Genomic DNA, 22,220 nt, shown 5'->3' with positions numbered 1-22,220 from the left:
GGAAGAAAGACTTTGTGACTTATCCAAGATCTCACCAATAGTAAGTGTCTGAGGCTGGATTTGAATGCAGGTCCATTTCCTTGACTCTAGGTCCCACACTATTCACTGAAAGGTTCAAATCTGGCCTATGACACTAACCATATAACTCTGGACTTGATACTCAGTCCTATTTATCTCTAGCAACTTGGTTCAGATATATAGACTGACAGACAGACATAGAGATATAGATGTGCGTGTGTGTGTATAGTGTGTGTATGTGTATATATACATACACAAATGCATATATGTATATATATGCATATATACAGACATACTATATATGTGTATATGTATGTATGTGTGTGTATATATGCATGTTTGGGGGGAGAGAGATAGATTGAGATATCTGCATCAGTACACAAAGTTACTACACTGAGTTCTCTATGCTTTAGAAATGACACAATCGTCTCATATTTATTCATGTGCAGAACAATGTGCCAGTGCTTTGGTAAAAACTCAGAATACAAATACAACTTAACCTCAAGGAGCTTAAATTCCACTGGAGGGAAAAACATAAGAAATCTGAAAAGGAAGAGAGCACTGGAATTTGTAAGGATCAAGAAAGCCTTCATTGGAGCTGGTGGTTGAGTTGAGTCTTAGGATTCCTAAAAGGTAGAGATGAGAGGAGAGTGCACTGGAAGCACATGGATCTTATGTATAAGGCATGGAGGTTGGAAATAGAATATTGAATTCAAACAATGCCAAGTTGGCTAGTTTGATTGGTTGTAGAGTATGTTCATGGGAAATAATGTGAAATAAAACAGGAAATATAGGCAGGATCCAGATCATGAAGGTTTTTGAATGTCAAGCTGACAATTTGTACTATATCCTCAAATTAATAGGGAGTCCCTGAAGAGTCTCAATTAGAGGAGTTACATGGTCATATCCATTCTTTAGTAAAATTATTTTGTCCCCTGGTAGGAATGTGTATTGGATATGGAAGAGAATAAAATCAAGGAAACTAGTTAGTTGCATTGAAATAGTACAGGTTTGAACTATAATCCATATGTCAATCCACTGCCCTTGGCACCCAGTTTTATTCCTCAGCCTCACTAGTTGTAGTGACAGATTTTACTGACTCCTGATTTGAAATTATCATTTTTTTCTTTTCACTTAAATCTTCTATTGTTAGTTTAACATTTAGACTTTTCTTCAATCAATCAATCAATAAACATTTGTTAAGTGCTTTGTATATACTATTCTATGTATTAAGAACATAAAGAAAAAAATAGGTCATGAGTGCTTTAAATGCCAAATTAATGCATTTCTATTTGATCCATTTCTATTTGAAATTGGAGTTTACTGAATAGAGGAATGATATGCTCAGACTACTCTTCATGTAATCAATTTGCTGTGTGGAGGATGGATTGTAGGGAGAGACTTTGGCAGGAAGACCAAATAAGAAGCTATAGCAAAAGTCTAGGTGAAAATTGATGAAGGCCTGAACTAGTGTGGTGTTTATGTGGATGATAGAGAAGGGAATTCATATAAAATAGATATTATGGAGATAGAAAAGGCAACATTTGACCATGGATTTACTATGTAGTGTGAGGCAGAGTAAAAAGAAGAAGACATTGAGGTTGTGAAACTGGACTAGAAGAAGGTTGGAAGTGCCATGAATTAAACAGGAAATTTTGACTACCCTCCATTTACTAAACATGGTAGAAGAGATCAGCAATTAAAACCAGTGTTGTCTCTATATGCTATTCTAATGTATTTGCCATAAGTTAATATACATATTAATGGCCCCAATAATTAAAACACTGGGTCTAATTGAAACATAAAAGCTAACCAATGATACTACATTAATAATCCTCACAGGCAGTGATAGATTTCTACAGCCAGCTTCTGTAATTGTATACACAAACTTCCCATGTGAAAAGAACATTTGCATGTGTAAATTATGCGTAATAGTTATATCTCTGACTAAACTGTTTTTATGCATAATTTTGAAGACCATTTTGAACTGGTAGAAAATTGGGTCCTTTATAAGCTACAATGACACTGTTACTATAGAAAATGTTTTTATCCTTTTTAAAAGGAAGCAAAGATAATTTGGTTATACCTTCACCTCTTCACCCTAACCTCTTCAGTTTATCAGTCTGAAAGGCAGCAAAAATAAAGCTTCAGAGGTCTTTAAGGATAACATCCCTCAGTTCAATAATTGTCATAAATATGGCATTAGAAACCATTATTTATGGTTGTGGTGCCATCATCCTTTAGCTTGAAATGAACAAAGAAGGGGAAAAATGGTCTACTTTGAGACTCCTGTGCCAAATAGCTCAGGAAACAAAGCAAAGAGAGAAATAGCCTCCTCCAGCCTCACAAATTGCATGTAAATCAAGGACAGAGCAACCACTTCTTCCTTTCACTAAAGGTGCATAGATGCAGAGTGGGTACATTTAGTTTCATTAAAAAGCATCTTCCTAAGTGATGGCATAGGTTTTTTGCTGCATGGCTGATGACCTATGATGCACATGAGAATAAATAGAAAGGAGACAGTGTGACTGAGTAATATATACACTTTCTGAAATCAGGCAATTAGGGACCCTGTCACCTTTGGGCACACATGTCATTCTTATGACTGATGGAAACACTATTTAGGTCATGAAATCACTTATAACCACATTGCCCTGTCCATTTCATAAACAATCCACCATGCAGTACCTGTGTGTACTATTTGATTTTAGGCAAAACCTGTGTTCTTGAGAAAATTGTGTTTGAGGTCAAGGAAAATCATGATTCCTTTAAGTAGAAATCCATGAGATAAAATCTGTTGGTCCAGATAAATACATACATATGTGTGTATATATCATAAACATACATGTATCTATTAAAAACCAACTTTTTATCTAGTTTCTCAGCATATATTGTTTCCATAATTTATATTTGGTGGAAAAACACATTTATCTATTTTATAAAAACCGAACAAGCTCTTTGTAGCCTATTCTTTAGCATGTTTAATCACTTAGTAGTTTAACACTTTTTTTTCTATTTTAACAATAACTAAAGCTCTTGAGCCATGCTAAGATATGGGACAGCTTTGTTAATTGAATTTAAATAAGAGAGCAAACAAATGCATAAATAAATATAATTCGATATGGTTTGGATGTTAATTGAAATATATGGTATTCAAAATTTTTGAAACAATAATCTTTGTTTGACATTCATGGAAACTTGCTATTAGCCAGATGAGTCAATTAATTTATATTTGCCATTTCTGACTAGGTCTCATCACAGAGTCTACTATGAATCATGAGAAACACAGAATTTGAGAGATGTTCTTGACTATGATTTCTACCAAGTTGAGCTAATGTCTTAAAAGGAATCTCCTCTACAGTATGCTCTGCAAATTGTTAAGTCTTTCTTTAAGACATCCTATGATGGAGAATCCACTATCTCCTACATAGCCCTTATACTGTTAGGTAATTGTAATTTTAAGGAATTTTGCTTTACAACAAAAGTATATTTGTCTCTTTGAAATGCATATATATATATATGTTTGTTTCTAATGCTGTTGCTGCACCCTCCTCAAAAAATGTTTAATCTCTCTTTTACATGTCAACCCTTCCAGTAATTGAAGATAGTTTCAATTTCCCAGTTTCAAAACTGCCATGTCTTTTCCAGGTCAAATACATTGAGGTTTTTCCAATGGATCATAATCATATATAGAGTGGGGACCTTTCACCAGCCTGGTTGCTCTTCTATGAGCATTCTCCAGTTTATCAATACCCTTCCTAAATTTGTTGCACACAACTGTGTCCTGTACTCCATATATGGTCCAACCTGGGCACAAACCAACAGCATCATATTATCTTTATTGATGCAAGTCATGGTTTCCTGGATGTGGGTTTTGAGTAATGATTTTTGGGGAAGGCTATCAAATCATACCAGCACCAGCTAGTCAACATTTATTAAGTGCATACTATGTGTCAGGCACTGTGCTAAGTGCTGGGAATACAAATACAAGCAGAAAAAAAAGAGAATCCTTTCCCTTAAGAAGCTCATATTCTAAAGGGGGAAGACAAGACTTAAAAGAGAGCTGAGAAGAGGGAAGAGGAGGGAGATCTTTAAGGTCAAGGATGCAGGAGTAATATAGAGAAAATTCTGTGGGAATGAGTCATCAATGAAACCTGTAAAGGAATGAAAATGTGGTTGGCCTCGTCTACTTCCTTAAAATGGAGGCTCTGGGAGGAAACAAGCAAAGGAGAAATCAAGGGCACTTCCACTATAAGTAGTCCAAAGAGATATTTATGGTATGGAAGATATTCATGGCAAAGGATTGTGAAGAATCAGCACTGCATCCTATAGAGGGATGAGGCTGTGTCATATTTAAATTGTATTATACTTAAACTCCCAGATCTTTTAATAACAAACTTCTATCTAACCATACCTTTCTCACCTTGTTTGTGTAAAGATGATTTTTAAAAAATCCAAGTATAAAATTTTACAATGAACCTTTTAAATTTCACATTATGCAATTCAACCCAATGATTTAGCTTGTCAAGATACCTTTAAATTCTATCATTCAACATATTAGCTCCCCTTCTCAACTTTTTGTCATCTTCTAATTTGATAAGTCTGTTAATTATATAATTATGAAAATTATTTGTAACAAAGTGTAACAGAATAGGGCCCAACACACATTTGGAGGGGAATCCACCAGACCATTCTTACAAAGTTTATATAGAAAAAATGAATAATTTCACTTTAGACCTAATCATTCAACCAGTTCCACATCTTATTAATTATATTATAGTCTAGACCACAATGCTCCATATTTTTCATAAGAATAGAATGACATATTGTGTTAAGTACCTCACCAAACATTAAGTAAACTGTAGCTGCACCATTCCTCTGATTTAGTGGCCTAAAAACCTTGTCAAAAATGAAAATATGCTTAGTTGAGCATGACAGTTTCTTGAGGAGGTCATCTCAAATTTTTGTTATCACTGCTTTTTTTTCTTAGTTGTTGAATTACCACCTTGATAATCAATCTATAAACACTTATTAAGTGTCTACTTTGTCCAACCACTGTACTATTCAGTAGTTAGTGATATGGGTCATATCAACCAGATGTCTTTAATCATCAAGCATAATGATCTCATTGCTTAACCCGGGAATCAACAACTTAATAACCATTTTTCCCATTCTTTCTAATCCAAAGACACTTTCCTTGGTAGAGAAATCAGAAATAGATTAAGAGATATTTAGATTTTCATTGTGTCTGTCAACAATGACTATCATTTCACACCTGGCACGCAGATAATCAACTACTTCTTTGATTTTTTTCCTTTCTCAATGATACCTAAAAACAAAGTTTAACAAAACAAAAAAGCCCTATTTTAAGGACGTTAGCTTTTTTTCATTTCATTTTCATATTTTTAGTTTCAAATTTCATTCTATTTTTGCATTCCTTATCTTATTCTTACAGTATTTGGCCACAATTTTATATCCATTTCCTGTTATGTTTCCTGACTTACTTCTTCTGTACATATCTTTTAAAAAAAGATTTTAAAAATACCCTGTGTGTCTCAGTTCTTTAACTTACTATTTGTGTGATGTTTTTCAATACATTTATTGACACTGGACCACAGTTCTTCTGCTATGAAATGATGAGGATGAACCACATCGACTCTAAGGTCTCATTGAAGTCCACATCTATGATCCTATGATCCTGGAATCCTAGGATCACATGGTCATGTGACCATGGAAGTTTGGTGAGTTTCTCAATCATATTTCCACTCTTCAAAATATGTGTGTTTATGTAATTTATAATTACAACTAAACAAATAGAAGTCAGAAGAAAGAACTAAGGTAAAGGTAAAATCTTTAGGAGTTAACAATAGAGAACTTTAGTTCTTAGAGCTACAGTTTGGTGTAGTCTCTACACACCCAAGGCAACATAACAATGTAACTCAACAATTCATATAGGATCCTAGTTTGGAATAGTTTGCTGCTGTTGGATCACCTCTATTCTTTTGCAACTCTCAAATAATTGAAGCACCCGAGGAAGGAGAAGGGGATTCTGAAAACATATTACATTTTGAAAGAGACTTTGCCCTAGACTTATGAACTCCAAAGTTACATAGATTCTATCCACAATATTCTCCTTAACCACTCCTCACCCCATAAAAAGTGGTACGTGGGAGACTGAACCCATCCATAAGAAGGGAAGGAAAGTCAAAAGAGAAATTGAGATGGAGTACCAATGTGGGATGCTTTCTGCTTGGAAGGAAAGCTATGTCATATCTGCATAGCATAATAAAATGCAAAGACATCACCTTGCTGACAATGGTCTATGTAGTCAAAGCTGTGACTATTCCTACAATGTATGGTTGTGAAAGAAAAGAATGTGAACTTGGACTGACTTCAGAGATAGTGGAGGACAGAAAGGCTTGGCACACTATGGTCCATGAGGTCACAAAGAGTTGGGTATGACACATGACTAAACAGCAACATTCTAAGCCTGGGCTATAAGTTATCACAGCCTCCTCACATTTTGATATTTAGATTAGGTCTTAGGTCCTTGGTCAAAGAGTTCTAAAGGATTTGAACTAGGCACATTCTTTTCTTCCACAACACTACCTATTAATTGCATCCTCTGTCATTTCATTTTTCTTTTGACTTCAATCTTACTCAGCATCAAAATCTTTTTGAATGAGTCCTATTTTCTCATTATGTGGTCAAAGACTTAAGCTTCAACTTCAGTATTTATCCTTCCAGTGAATATTCAAAGTTAATTTAAGTATTAACTGATTTTATATCCTTGCTTTTCAAGGGACTCTTAAAAATCTTCTCTAGCACCACATTTCAAAAGCATTGATTCTGCTTCCAAGGAAAGGCTTGAGATATACATGCTAGCAAAGAGGTAGAGACCAGAAAGTAAATAGCAGAAGATAAAAGTTAAGCAATGTTTTTAGATGAAAAACAACAACAACAACAAAGATTTCAATATAAAAACTTCAATAACTTCCACCTTAGTTTCCCATATTCATCCCTGCAACCATTTCCTCCTTTTGGTGAAAATAAGATCTAGAATATGATTTTTCTTTATTATATCCTTTGCCTTTCCTCCCAAATCACAGTCTCCAAGACTATCATTAACCAACCCAAATAATCCATAACAAAATAAATAAATAAAATATATAAATATATATGGCTTTCTAAATCAATATATGGCCTACAGAGATCTTCATGTATAGTTTACTAGTTGATGTTTCTATTTGAGTTTATCTCTACTAATCTATTCCATATTGGTCAACATTTTCACAGTTTAGGACATTACTACTAAGAAAATAATATAGTTTGGATAAGTTAGATATTTTATAATCCTAACAAATACTAATTTTATGGGGAAAATATCAAGTTGGATAATTCTGTCTTTAGGTTCAATAACATCCTTTTAGATAGGAAGAAACTAAACTCCACCCTTATAAATAATTTATTTGACATACAATTATCTTTATATATTTTGCAAACCTCCTCAGTAGATTTTGTTTTAAAGGACAGTACTTTTCATATGCCTAAGAGATGTCCACAACCCAATATAATTACACTCTGACATGGTTGTCATCTATACTAGAGTATTAATTGTGTCAACATTAGCAAGGTATTGCTAGGATATTTGGTCTATGTAATTCACTTTTTCACTGAGTCCCAGACTCCAAATATAACCATTCTCCTCTTTCTCAGGTTTGTAAGAGGCAGTTGGTGGGATGTTAGTCCCTTCTGCAAAGGAGTTGCTTCTCCAGATGGTGGCTTTGAGGATAAAAATAAATCACGATATTGAAACATTTAACATTTTTTTCCCATTGCATTTAATTATATTGAATTAGTTATGTTAAAGTGAAAACATGATATGGCCACTGAGTTGTATCTCCAATAACTAACTCACTTAAAAGGATGAAAGGAAATAAGGAAAGGGGGAAGGAAGTGAAATCAAAAAGGAAGGAAGGAAGTAAAGAAGGAAGGGAGAGAGGAAGGGAAGGAGTGAAGAAGGAATGGGAGAAAGAAAGATGGAAGTAAAGAAGGGAGAATTATTTACTAAGTACCTACAATATCCCCTGTGCTATGCTAAGCAATTTACAAATGTTACCTCATTTGATTTTCAAAACAATCCTGGGTGGTAAGTACTGTTATTGTAACACTTCAGCCTACACATCTGTAAAGTGGGAATAACAAGATTGTGTTTCTTCCTACTCTTGAAAGTTCATATTTTAATCATTATGGCAAATGTGATAGATAACTCTTAATACTAATCATTAATAAAGATCAGCTAGTTGTAGGTTACAAAGTTGATTTCAATGAGTTATTTTAAGCAATTTTTCATTCTCTGGAGGAGTGAGCTAGTGTTTCCAAAAATCTTAATTATGCATTTTTGAAATGTTTTCATCTGAGAACGAAGAAAAACTATCCCGGGCTTCCATTTCAGGTTTGTGGATTATGAATTTCATAAACATTCTCTGCTAATGTCTACTGAGTTGCTTGCAACCAAACATTCTACTTTCTTTATTACTTCTAATGACTCACAATTATAATACAAGCACACACCTACATATGTGTGTATGTATCTTAAACTTCCACTAATGCCTTCAAAGTTCATTCTACATTAAACCAGCAAAAAGTAATATTACAGGTCTAATTCATTTTCACTTGTATTTTGTCTTTAAATTTATTGTCAAACATGTTTTATTGACAGAGAGATATAAATATGGATAGATACAGATGTAGAAATGGATACATATATTAGTGTAGATAGATAGATATATTAAGGGAGATTTGGAAAACTTGGATAGAGTTAAGAACAGTGAATCTATTGTATTAGATAGAGCTATAGGTCTGGAAACCAAGGTCTTAAGTTTAAAACCTGGCTCTTCCTTTTACACCTATGTGACCTTAGTCAAGTCACTTAATTTGTTTAAGCTTCAGTTTTTTTTTTTTTTTAAATTTTCATGTGAGTTGGTTGATTTAGATGAACTTTATGATGATGGCCCCTTCTAACTTTAAATCCATGACTAGAACTATGAATGTGATATGTATCAAAAAATTAAACAATGATTTATTCTTGTAATATATAAAAGTTTGGCATTGTATATATAACAAACATTAGTTTTTATTAAGGACCAACTTCAGTTGAGATGAGAAAGAATGGACAAGAACAGAGAATAGGCCTGTTATTTCCTTGATATAGGGATTTTCCAGTCAAGGAAAAACCTACTAATACAAGATGGTACCTATTCTACAATTTGTAAAGTCTTGGAGATTTCCCTAGAATCCTGAGAACTTATATGAAATTTGCTTATGTTCCCATAGACATTACGCATTAGAGTCAAGAAAGATAGAAACAAAGAGATACTATCAAAGAGTCATTTAAAGAGAGCAGGGGTAATAACAGGGCAAGATTTGTGCTTTTTGGTACAAAATGCAAAAAATATCCAGAATGAGAACCTATAGAAGAATATAGCCATGAATTAAAAAGGATAAAAGTATTAATTATGTGTTGTGTACATCTATATTGATGAAAGTACAGGTCCATTATGTGTTTCAGTAGAATTTCCTACCATGAAACATTTTTAGATGCAGAAAGTGAGTACCAAGTCTTTCTTTTTTTTTCAAATATTACAAAACTAGAAACCCAGGTCAAAATTTGATAGCAAATGACTGTGCAGGCAGCAGGAAGTTCCCCAGCTTTTGGACCTCTCTCTTTGACTTTCTTTCTCCAACTCCAACACCTTCTCCCTCTGTAACTGTGATGGAACAGGCCATCTCCTTGGCCAAGGACTTCTTGGCCAGTGGCATCACCACTGCCATTTCCAAGACTGTGGTGGCCCCCATTGAGAGAGTGAAGCTACTATTGCAGGTGCAACATGCAAGTAAACAAATTGCTGCAGATGAGCAGTACAAAGGCATAATGGATTGTATAGTCCGAATTCCAAAGAAACAAGGGGTCCTTTACTTCTGGTGGGGTATCTTAGCAAATGTCATCAGATATTTCCCCACCCAGGCCCTTAACTTTGCCTTTAAGGATAAGTGTAAACAGGTGTTTTTGGGAAGAGTGGACAAGCACACAGTTTTGGAGGTGTTTTGCTGGCAGTCTTACCTCTGGCGATGAAGCTGGGGCCACTTCTCTCTGCTTTGTCTACCCTTTGGATTTTGCAAGAATCCGCTTGGCAGCTGATGTTGGGAAATTGGGAACTGAGAGAAAATTCAAAAGCCTGGGAGACTGCCTTGTGAAAATCACCAAGTCTGATGGAATTTGTGGCTTGTATCAAGGTTTCAATGTCTCAGTGCAGGGTATAATTATCTATACAGCAGCTTACTTTGGAATCTATGACACAGCAAAAGGTATGCTCCCAGATCCCAAGAACACTCATATTGTGATAAGTTGGATGATTACCCAAACAGTGACTGCTGTAGCAGGTGTGGTCTCCTATCACTTTGATACAGTAAGGTGGTGAATGATGATGAAGTCTAGACACAAAGGACAATTGACTCCTGGTGGAAGATTGCTGAAGATGAGGGTGGCAAAGCTTTCTTCTAGGGTGCCTGGTCCAATGTTCTTAGAGGCATGGGTGCAGCTTTTGTGCTTGTAATGTATGATGAATTGAAGAAAGTAATCTAAGTACATCCTCACTAAAGGAACCAGTGAATATAGATCAAGTAGAATACTTAACCATAGTTAGCATTTTGGACCATTGACCTTCAAGAAATTCCTGTTTTGTTTTTGTTTGTTTGTTTGTTTGTTTGTTTGTTTTTATCCAGGCCAGATCATGTTTGTAGGGGAGCCTGGAAATGCTCTTAGAAAAAGGGACTCATTTATTGTGATCCGTTATTCACACAGTGGAACTGATGATGATTCAGTCTATTGATTCTATTGTTTTTTTGGGAAATAACAGTTACTGTGGGTTCAAAGAGGCAGATCAACTTAGACCATCTAGTTTAAATGCTCTTTTGTAGGACCATAAATTTGTGTTTAAGTATTTATTTAAAAAAAATCATGTCTCCCATTTGTACTTAAGCACTATATATACTATTTTGCATAACTAATTATTCGGAACTTATGATGATCTGTGTTGGGCATTCTGCTGTAAAACAATAAATATACAGAAGATGTTAAGAAAAAGTAAATAAATAAAGGATCTTTTTTATAACGACAAATTCACAGGCTATCAGTGGGCAATAGAATATGATTTCAAACTGAATCCTACTTGTTTAAACAGACATGTTTATGTGAGAGTAGACAGAAAGAGATGTGAACAACAGTTAGACACAGAAAAATACAATATCTGGTGAGAAATGGACTACATATAGTAGTCCAGAAGAAAATGAAAAAGTAAAAAGACATTTCCTAAAGCAAATGTCCCAAATAAGAATGAATCAATCATTTTAAAAATTATTAGGCATCTACATATAGTGGAAAGACAGTAAAAATGAGTTTTCTAGAGTATAATTCCAACCATGCCACTCCCTTACTCAATAAACTCTGGTGACTCCCTATCACCTCCAGTATCAAAAAAACAAAACAAAAAAACATATACTTGGTGTTCAAAGTCCTTTATAAGCTAATACCGTGCTTTTAAAGATGGAACAACCTAGTGATGCAGCAAAATTATTTTTTTTCTCCATTTTCTGAATTGAACCCACCTCTAAAGATGGAACAAGTTGTTAAGGACAATACAAGAAGGACCAGAGACTTTGAATGAGACAAGTTTGTGGATTTTTTTTCTTTTTTGGCTTTTTTTTTGCTCCTGAACTTTACCAGTTATTTTATTAGGATTTGTATATAGTGACTTGATGTACTTATTTATGCCTTCCAAGAAAGACAAACAGCACAACAAAGAATTCCTTTCTTCAAAAACAAGCAAATAATGCTCTCTTAGAAAATACTCTCATTGTGTCCTTAATCAGTATCTAAATAAATTAAAGCTAAATAATATATATCCATGAAATTAATAAAAACCTAGTCCTCTCCTACCTTTCCTTTCTTTTTACATCTCTGTCCTCCCCATCTATTCTTCAATTCAATTACACTGGCCTTCTTGCTGCTTCCCAAACAAGACACTCCATTTCTCACCTTTGGGCGTTTTTTCTTACCATCCCTTTTGCCTAGAAAGCTCTTCTTCCTCATCTTTCCTTCTTACTGGCTATTCTCCTCACCTGAAATCTCTTCCATGCTCAACTTTATCTCACAGAATTTCTTCCTTCAAAATCTTATTCAAGCACTAATGTTTATGTGAACCTTTTCCTGTTTCCCTCAACTGCTAGTGCTCTCCTTCACAAATTCCCTTGTATTTAAGTAATTTTATTTTCTTTATATTTTTCTATATAAATATGTATTGTGTTATGCATGCACACATGTAGATTCCTTTGTTGTTTCTCTTACTAAATCTTAAGCTCCTTGTGAATAAGTATTATTTCATTTCCTGTATTTGTATCCATGTAGGACAGCTAGGAGTCCTAATGAACAGAGTTCCTCTTCCTGAGTTCAAATCTGGCCTCAGGCACTTACTAGTTGTGTGACCCTGGGTAAGGCATTTAACCTTGTTTGCCTCAGTTTTCTCATATGAAAAATGAGCTGGAGAAGGAAATGGCAAACCATTCCAGTATCTTTGCCAAGAAAACCTCAAATGGGGTTACAAAAAGTCAGCTAAGACTGAAAAATAACTAAACAAAAATTTGTAACCCCAGTACGTGGAACATAGTAAGCACTCTTTCCAATTGATTGATGATCCACCCTGGTTTCCAACAAAAGAGAGAAATTATTTCCCCATCCTTGTTGGAATTTGCAGAAGAGAGCTGCAGAACATTACACAGAATATTAGACTTCAATCGTGTTGTGGGGTGCTTAGCTGAACTGCTCCTCCTTCCCCCACTCTCTAAACTAAAATACCATTTTCCAAATCTTTCTTAATTCTAGAGAATTCCATCTCTTGATCCCTATTTATCTTATATGTAGATTGTTAATACATATTTCTTTGTCATCTTCCCCATTAGATATGGAAATAACTGTCTTTTGCTTCATTCTGTACCCATAGCAAATAGCATCATGTTTATCACAGAGCAAGCATTTAATAAAGATTTATTGAGCATCTGGAAAGGTAGGCAGAGAAGTGTTTTGCTCATGGTGGGTGGTGGTAGAGGGATGATAAGTTGAATCTCAGTGCAATTGACTGCCATTACCAGAAACAATGATAGTATTGATTTGATTGGTGTATCCAGAGCAAAAGTTGAATGATTAGGGGAAGGGAGTATGGGAAAGGAGAAGTGAAGCTGGAACATGCTGACAGTTTAGGTAGCCACATGCCTGGGATGGAAAAATGCAGGACTTGCCACTGGTACAATATATTAGGTAAGAAACCTTTATCTGGTCCAAGACCTCCATTACTACTTGCCTCTTTCTGTTTCCAAAGATATGATGGAGGGGAGGAGAGAGACAGGCAGACAGACTGAAAGAAAGAGACAAAGAGAGAGAGAGACAGAGATGGGGACAAAGACAGAGAGAGACAGGCAGAGAGACAGAGACGGAGAGAGACAGAGAGAATTGTGTGAGGAGAAAGAGAAAAAGAAATACAAACAAAAGGGATTCAGATCCAATGAATAGGTAGAATTCAAGAAAACATCTCTCTTGCCCCCTTTAGTGTCTCTATAACCTGTACTACACAAATGTTGAGTGCTGGTAGCAAAAATCACAACTTCTGAATTCCAAGTTTTACGCCAGATCTGATGGTCATTTGTGACATTTTGATAATCCCATCCCCTTGTAGAAGATAGATCCAATTTTGAATCAGAAGTTAAGAACTTGTTAATATCAGAAATTTGCCTGCTAAAACCAGCCACACTACCCATTACTGACTACTTTTTAATGACTTAATGGTCTGGTCAAACCTTGGGAGAGAAGGGATCTGGGAAATGAGTCAGAGCATATTGTTATATCTCATTCAAATAGGTACAAAATAATGAGCTATTAAAAAGTTATTATACTAGGAACCTACTATTAATTATATTAGAAACTTCCTAATATAAGCTATTACATTCTAAAATGTGCTATGATCATTTATGTGTCTTAGTAACATTAGATTTCAAATACCTTGAGTCTAGGAACAGTGATATTTTTCATCTTTATAATCCCACCTCTCCAGCACAGTGATTTCCTAGAATTGGCATTTAACAAACAAACTAAGTTGTATGCTTAAAAAAGAACATAGGAATGAAATATTACATAAAAAGCTACCAAATACAAGTAAATAATGACACATATTCCAATGATATTATACCTTTAGAAGGAGTCTTCAGGAAAATTAATGTGGCAAGGTGAAAAACATTTAAAAAGCAAATTTTCTTATTTATTTAAAAATAACTATATATACACATTTATATGCACATATATATACATGTATACATATGCACACATAAATATATGTGTGTGTGTGTGTGTGTGTGTGTGTGTGTGTGTACTTTGTTTTACTACCCTAAGTAAAAAATTTCAGAGAGTTCTAAATGTTTATAGCAATAGAGGGTCCATTTCATTCAGTTTCAGCTCAGGCTAGAAGTACTATTCATCATACTAGGGCCAGTTTTGTGAATCATCAGGAAGTCACAGACTTTTCAATTCATCCATTAACATTTTGTTTTCTCAAGCTATAAAATTAAGTCCTGCCACTTGGGAACAAGCAGAATAAATTTAGCTTCATTTTCAAGATAGCCCTTCATGTACTTGAATAGAATTGTCAAGCCCCATTCTTCTCAAATCTGGTTTCCAGGTTAAACACTATCAGTCCTTTAGATTCTTGATGTGTATTTACATTATTTTCACTGTTCTGGTTATGGCCATTTGCATTTTTCCCATTTTTTGAATGCCTTCATAAAATGCCTTTCCAAGAAATGAAAATATTTCTCCTGATTTACTCTGACCATGATAGATTAACTTCAGACTCCATTTCTAGGTGTTGGACACTATGCATTTGTATAGTATTTTATTGTTTCCAATTACATGTAAAGAAAAATTTAACATTCATTTTTTTTCCTTTTAGGCAATTGGGGTTAAGTGGCTTGCCCAAGGTCACACAGCTAGTAAGTGTCAAGTGTTTGGTCTGAGGCCAGATTTGAATTCAGATCCTCCTGACTTCAGGGCCGGTGCTCTATCCACTGTGCCACCTAGGTGGTCCTTACATTCATTTTTTTTTTTTTACAAAATTTTGGGTTCCAAATTTTCTCCTTTCCTCCCTACTCCCTAAAACAATAAATAATTTGATAATTTGATATGGGTTATATGTGCAATCATGTAAAACTCATTTCCTTATTAGTCATGTTGTTAAAAAAACAGAACAAAAGGAAAAAAAGTGAAAATGGTACACTTTGATCTACATTCAGTCTTCATCAGTTGTTTCTCTGAATGCAGATAGAATTTTCTATCTAGAATATTTTGGGATTGTCTTAGAACATTGTACTGCTGAGAAGAGTTAAGTAATCAAAGTTGATCATCACACAGTGTTGCAGTTACTGTGTACAGTGTTTTCCTTGTTCTGCTCATGTCACTGTGCATCAGGTCATCTAAGTCATGTAAGTCTTTCCAGGTCTTTTTTTTTTTCTGGAATCTGCCTGCTTGTTAATTCTTATAGCACAATAGTATTCCATTATATTCACATACCACAACTTGTAGGCTATTCCCCAACTAATTGGCATCCCCTTAATTTCTAAATCTTTGCCACCACAAAAAGAGCTTCTATAAACATTTTTGTACTTGTAGGTCCTTTTCCTTTTTTTAAAATGTCTTTGGGATACAGACCTTGTAGTCATATTCCCAGATGAAAGGGTATGAACAGTTTTAATACTCTTTGGGCACAGTTCTAAATTAATTTCCAGAATAGTTGGATCAGTTCACAACTCCACCAAACATGCGTTATTGTTCCAATTTTCCCAAACTATTTCCAGGATTTATCATTTTCTGTTTCTGTCATGTTAGCCAATCTGATTTGTATGAAGTGGTGCCTCAGAGCTGTTTTAATTTGCATTTCTCTAATAAATAGTGATATAGAGCATTTCTTAATATGACTACAGATGGCTTTAATTACTTTGTCCAAAAATTTCTTGTTCATATCCATAGATCACTTATCATTCTGGTAATGACTAGCATTCTTATGAATTGGACTTAGTTAACTATATATTTGAGAAACACAGTCTTTTTTTTAGAGACATTTGCAGTAGAAATTGTTTCCCAGCTTTCTGCTTTCCTGTTCTTGCTTACTATGGTTTTGTTTATTCAATTTTTAATTTAATATAATCAAAATTGTCCTTTTATATCTTATAATGCTCTCTATTTCTTGTTTGATCATAAATAATTCCATTTTTCATAGATCTAAAAGATAAACTATTTTTTGTTCTCCTAATTTTCTTATGCTATCACCTTTTACATCTAAATTATGTACCCATTTTGACCTTATCTTGGTATATGGTATAAGGTGTTGGTCTATATCTAGTTTCTGCATATTTTTTTCCAATTTTTCCAGCAATTTTTGTGTCAAATAGTTAGTGTTTATCTCAAAAGCAGGTTTATCAAACTCTACATTACTGTGGTCATTTACAACTATTTTTGTGTACCTAATATATTCCACTGATCCACAACTCTATTATTTAGCCGGTACCAGAAAGTTTTGATGATTTCCTCTTTAGAATACAGTGTGAGATCTGGTATGGCTAATCCACCTTCCTTTCTATTTTTTCCGTTCATTCCCTTGATTTTCTTGATCTTTTGGTTTCAGATGAATTTTGTTATTATTTATAATAGCTTTAAAAATAATTTTGGAAGTTTGATTGTTATAACACTTAACAAATAAATTAATTTAGGTAGAATTGTCATTTTTATTGTTTTGACTTGGCCCACACAAGAACATTCAATATTTTTTTCTCAATTATTTAGGTCTGACTTTATTTTTGTGAGAAATGCTTTGTAATTGTGTTCATAAACTTGCTGGGTTTCTCTTGGCAGGTAAATTCCCAAATATTTGGTATTATTTATAGTTATTTTAAATTATTTTTTTTCTTTTTCTCTCTTGCTACTGGGCTTTGTTGATAATATATAGTAATACAGATGATTTATGTGGATAATTTTATATCCTGCAACTTTACTAAAGTTGTTAATTATTTCAACTCATTTTTTTTTTTAGTTTGATTCTCTAGGATTCTACAAGTATACCTTTATATCATCTGCAAAAAGTATAGTTTTGTTTCTTTATTCTGTATTCTAATTCCTTCAATTTATTTTTCTTCTCCTATTGCTAAAGCTAACATTCCTAGTATAATATTGAATAATAATGATGATAATGGTCATTCTTGTTTCACCTCTAATTGTTCTGGGAAGGCTTCTACCTTATCCTCCTTACAGGTGATGCTTGCTCATGATTTTAGATAGGTACTACTAATTATTTTAAAGAAAGCTACAATATCCCTACACTCTCTAATATTTTTAATAGGAATGGGTGCTATATTTTGTCAACAGCCTTTTCTGCATCTGAGATAATGATATTATTTCTATTGATTTGTTATTGATATGGTCAGTGATGCTCACTATTTTCCTAATATTGAAACAACCCTGCCTTCCTGATATAAATCATACCTGGTCTTAGTGTATGATCCTGATGATATATTTTCACTCTTCCTGATTTAGATATCAGCCCAATATTTGTGTCATAAAAGGAATTTGGTAGGACTCTTTCTTTGCCTATTTTCCCAAATAGTGTATATACTATTGAATTAATTGTTCTTTAAATGTTTGGTAGAATTTACTTGTAAGTCCGTCTGGTCCTGGGAATTTTTTCTTGACAAGATCATTGATGGTTTGTTCACTTTCTTTTTCTAAAGTAAGATTATTTAAGTATGCTTTTACTCTTTTGTTAATCTGGGCAATTTACATATCTGTAAATATTCATACATTTCACTTAGATTGTCAGATTTATAGGCATACAATTGGGCAAAGTAGTTCATAATTGTTAATTAAATTTCCCTCTTATTGCTGGTGAATTTACTCTTCATTTTTGATACTTGTAATTTGGTGCTCTTTGTTTATTTTTTTAAATCAAATTAACCAATGGTTTACCTACTTTTTTTTCATAAAACCAGCTCTTAGTTTTATTTATTAGTGCAATCACATTCTTACTTTCAATTTTGTTAATCTCTCCTTTGATTTTTCAGGATTTTCAATTTGGTATTAAATTGGGGATTATTGATTTGTCACTTTTCTTAATTTATTAATTTATTTCTTAATTGCATGTCCAATTCATTGATTTGCTATATCTCTATGCTATTGATATAAGAATTTTGAGATATAAATTTTCCCCTATGTTCTGCTTTGGCTGCATCCCATAAATTTTGGTTTATTACCTCATTGTATGTAGTCATTCTCTTTGATGAAATACTTGATTGTTTCCACTATTTGCCTTTCTTTAGGATTAGATTATTTAGTTATCAACTAATTTTTAATCTATTTCTTCCATTGCCCTCTATGGAATGTAACTATTGCATTATGATCTGAAAAAGATGCATTTAATACTTCTGCCTTTCTGCATTTGATTATGAGATTTTTATGCTTTAATACATAGGCCCTAGTATATACTTTTTTGTGTAGGTGCCTCATACCAGTGGAAAAATGGATATTCATTTCTATCCCTTTTCAATTTTCTCCAGATGTCTACCATATCTAACTTTTCTAAAAATCTATCCACCTCCTTAAGGTCTTTCTTATTTTTTGTTTGTTTGTTTTTTTTGTTATATTTCTCTAGTTCTAAGAGGGGAATGTTGAGGTTCCCTACTAGTATAGTTTTACTGACTATTTCCTCATAACTCACTTAACTTCTCCTTTAAAATTTTGAATAACATATAATTTGGGGCATATGTTTATTATTGATATTACTCCATTCTCTTTATCATTATCTTTTAGCATGATATGGTTTGCTTCCTTGTCTCTTTTAATTAGATCTATTTTTGCTTTGGCTTTGTCTGAGGTCAAGATTGCTATCCCTGTTATTTTTTTTAATTCTGCTGAAGCATAAAATATTCTGCCCCAAACTTTTATATTTTCTCTGTGTGTGTGTCTCTCTGCTTCAAGTGTGTTTCTTGTAACAACATATTGTAGGATGCTGTTTTTTAATCCACTCTGCTATCCTCTTACATCTTATGGGAGAGTTCACCACGTTCACATTCACAGTTAAGATTACTAACTGTGTATTTCCCTCCATCCTATTTTCTCCCCTGCTTGTACTCTCTCTCTCTCTCTCTCTCTCCCTGTTTCTCTTTCTCTCTCTCTCCTTTCACCCTGTCTCCATGTCCCTCCTCTGCAATATTTTGATTCTGACCTCTCCTTCCTTCAATCTGTCCTCTATTCTATTACACACACACACACACACACACACACACACACACACACACCTCTTTTCCTTGATAATTTCTTTAATTATGTTGTCCATTGCTTTTTTTTAACATGGTTTTCAGATAGTCCAATAATTTTTAAATTATCTCTCCTTGATCTATTTCCTAGGTCAGTTGGTTTTCCAATGAGATATTTTTTATTTTCTTTTATTTTTTCATTTTTTGATTTTTTTTAAATTATTGATTTTTGATGTCTCATAGAGTCATTAGCTTCTACTTTCTCAGTTCTAATTTTTAAGGAGATTTTTTTTTCTTTAGTGAGCTTTTGTACCTCCTATTCCATTTGATCAATTTTATTTTTAATGAGTTGTTTTCATCAGTGAATTCTCCCTTTTTGTGTCCTTCCTTTACCAAGGTGTTAATTCTTTTTTCCATAATTCTCTTGCATACCTCACATTTCTTTTCTCAATTTTTTCCCTCTTATTTATTTTTTAATCCTTTTTAGGCTCTTGCAAGAGGGAATTTTGTGCCTAAGAACAATTCATATTTCTCTTTGAGGATTCACAAGTGAGCATTTTGACACTGTTTTCTTTTCTGAGTTTGTGTTCTGATCTTCTGTCACCATAGTAGTTTTATATGGTCAGGGATTTCATTTGTTTGCTTGTTTTTATTCATTTTCCTGACTATTTCATGACTTTTAAGGTTGAGCTCTATTTTTGGGACACAGGGGACACTGTCCCATGCTTCTTGCACCAGGGGCAGGGGCCTTATAACTGGCTTATTATGCCAGGACTTCTGGGGTTTCTGGCTCACCTGTTGAGCTGAGGTCTCTTGAGTCGATGTGTATCTTGCTGTGATAGGGTCACCTAGCCCAGTTGTACCTGGTCCATATCTCCCAGTCCTGATCACTGCCCTGTTGTACCAGGGCTTGAGACCTCACACCTGACCAACTCTGCTGCTGGCCTGCTCAGTCAGACCATGTTATCTCAGTTGTTCATTTGTGTTAGGATGATGGACCTGCTGCTGGTTTGCCTGAAAACTGCCTCCACTGTGCTGTGTTCTCTTTTTTACCCAAATAAGAGACTTTTCCTGAAGGTCTTCTAAATTATCTTGGGCAGGAAAATTATTTCACCCCATTCTTTCATGGGTTCTGTTGATCTAGAATTCATGTTGAGACTTTATTTTAATTTGTTTTGAGGGAACTTGGGGAGAGCTCAAATCCCTGCCTTTTCTTTACCATCTTGGTTCCATCTTTTCCATTATGAATTTTTAAAATAAAATCCAACATATTTTTGTGTGTTCCAGTGCCGTCTCTATATATTACTAGATTGCAATATTTATGAGAGATAAAGAAATTGCCCTTAGTCATAATGAGAGAGAGAGATAGTGAGAGAGAGAGAGAGAGAGAGAGAGAGAGAGAGAGAGAGAGTTACTACCAAGGGTGGGACTTAAAAGCTCTTAAACAGAGATGTCCCTAGGAACCTTTATTATCCCCTATCAAAAGAGGTGGACTAATTAAATAAGGCAGGCAGGCAACTAACTTTTACCGAGTCCTTACTATGTGCCAAGCACTGCACTAAGTACTGTGCATAAGAAAGAAAGGAGGGGGCGGAGCCAAGATGACAGAGGGAAAGCAGTGACTGTCTTGAGCTCTCTCCCAAAGGCCTCCAGATACCTAAATAAATGGCTCTAAACAAATTCTAAAGCAGCAGAACCCACAAAAAAACAGAGTGAAACAAATTTCCAGCCCAAGACAACCTGGATGGTTGATCAGAAATGTATATCATGCTGGGAGGGGAGAGGAGCACAGTTCTGCCTGGGAGCACAGGCCACAGAAACCCTGGAGCAGGCCTCAGAGGATGGAATTGCAGGCAGCTGTGTCAGTTTCCAGACTTCTCAACCCATGAATGCCAAAGACAACGTGGAAGGTCAGTGGGAAAAGTCTGTGGCAGCTGTGAGGGAGGGGCTAGGTCTCAGGTGCAAGTCTCCAGAGCATGGCCTGGGGCAGCAACTGTTTCCTGAGCTTCCAGCTCACAGACTGAGGGGGAATTGAGTGGCAGATCAGAGGGGAATTGCAAAGAGCTCTTTGTCAGTGCTGAAGCAGGAATCTCTTGCTTTACTGGTGCTTGGATCTGGGTCACAGTTCTGAGGGGCAGTCCTGGGGCTAGGAGGAACACTGGTGTGGTGAAGCTTGTTGTGGCTGTGGAGAGGAAACACCTCGCCCCTTATCATACCACCTTGGAAGAACTGAAAATTTACAGGTCCCTAGAAGTACCTCTGAAAACAGCTGGAAAACCCCCCGAAGCTTGGGATAGTGCACTCTTCACATTGGAAGCAGACTTTTACCTTAACAAATAGTTTAAAACTCAAGTAATTGGCCAGGATCATGAGTAAGCAGTGCAAAAAGAGTCAGACTATATTGTCTTACTTTGGTGACAAAGATCAAAACATACAACCAGAAGAAGACAACAAAGTCAAAGCTCCTACATCCAAAGCCTCTAAGCAAAATATGAATCAGGCCTTGGAAGAGCTAAAAAGGGATTTTGAGAACCAGAAGTAGAGGAAAAACTGAGAGTGATGCAAGAAAATCATGAAAAACAAGTCAACAGCTTGCTAAAGCAGACCCCCAAAAATCCTGAAGAAAATAACACCTTAAAAAATAGCCTAACCCAAATGGCAAAAGAGATCCAAAAAGCCAATGAGGAGAAGAATGCCCTAAAAAGCAAAATTGGACAAATGGAAAAGGAAGTCCAAAAGATTACCGAAGAAAATACTTCCTTAAAAATTAGAATAGAGCAATTGGAAGCTATTGACTTTAT

At 34.7% G+C, this 22,220-nt stretch overlaps 1 pseudogene; it reads left to right on the top strand.

Annotated features, from left to right (window-relative positions):
• Positions 1-6,333: 6,333 nt before the first annotated feature.
• Positions 6,334-10,663, top strand: LOC114039114 (annotated as a pseudogene).
• The last annotated feature ends 11,557 nt before the right edge of the window (positions 10,664-22,220 follow it).

Source organism: Vombatus ursinus, unplaced genomic scaffold, assembly GCF_900497805.2.
Source record: "Vombatus ursinus unplaced genomic scaffold, bare-nosed wombat genome assembly UNPS02011613.1, whole genome shotgun sequence".
NCBI lineage: Eukaryota > Metazoa > Chordata > Mammalia > Diprotodontia > Vombatidae > Vombatus > Vombatus ursinus.
This window is presented reverse-complemented; position numbering and strand designations above follow the sequence as displayed.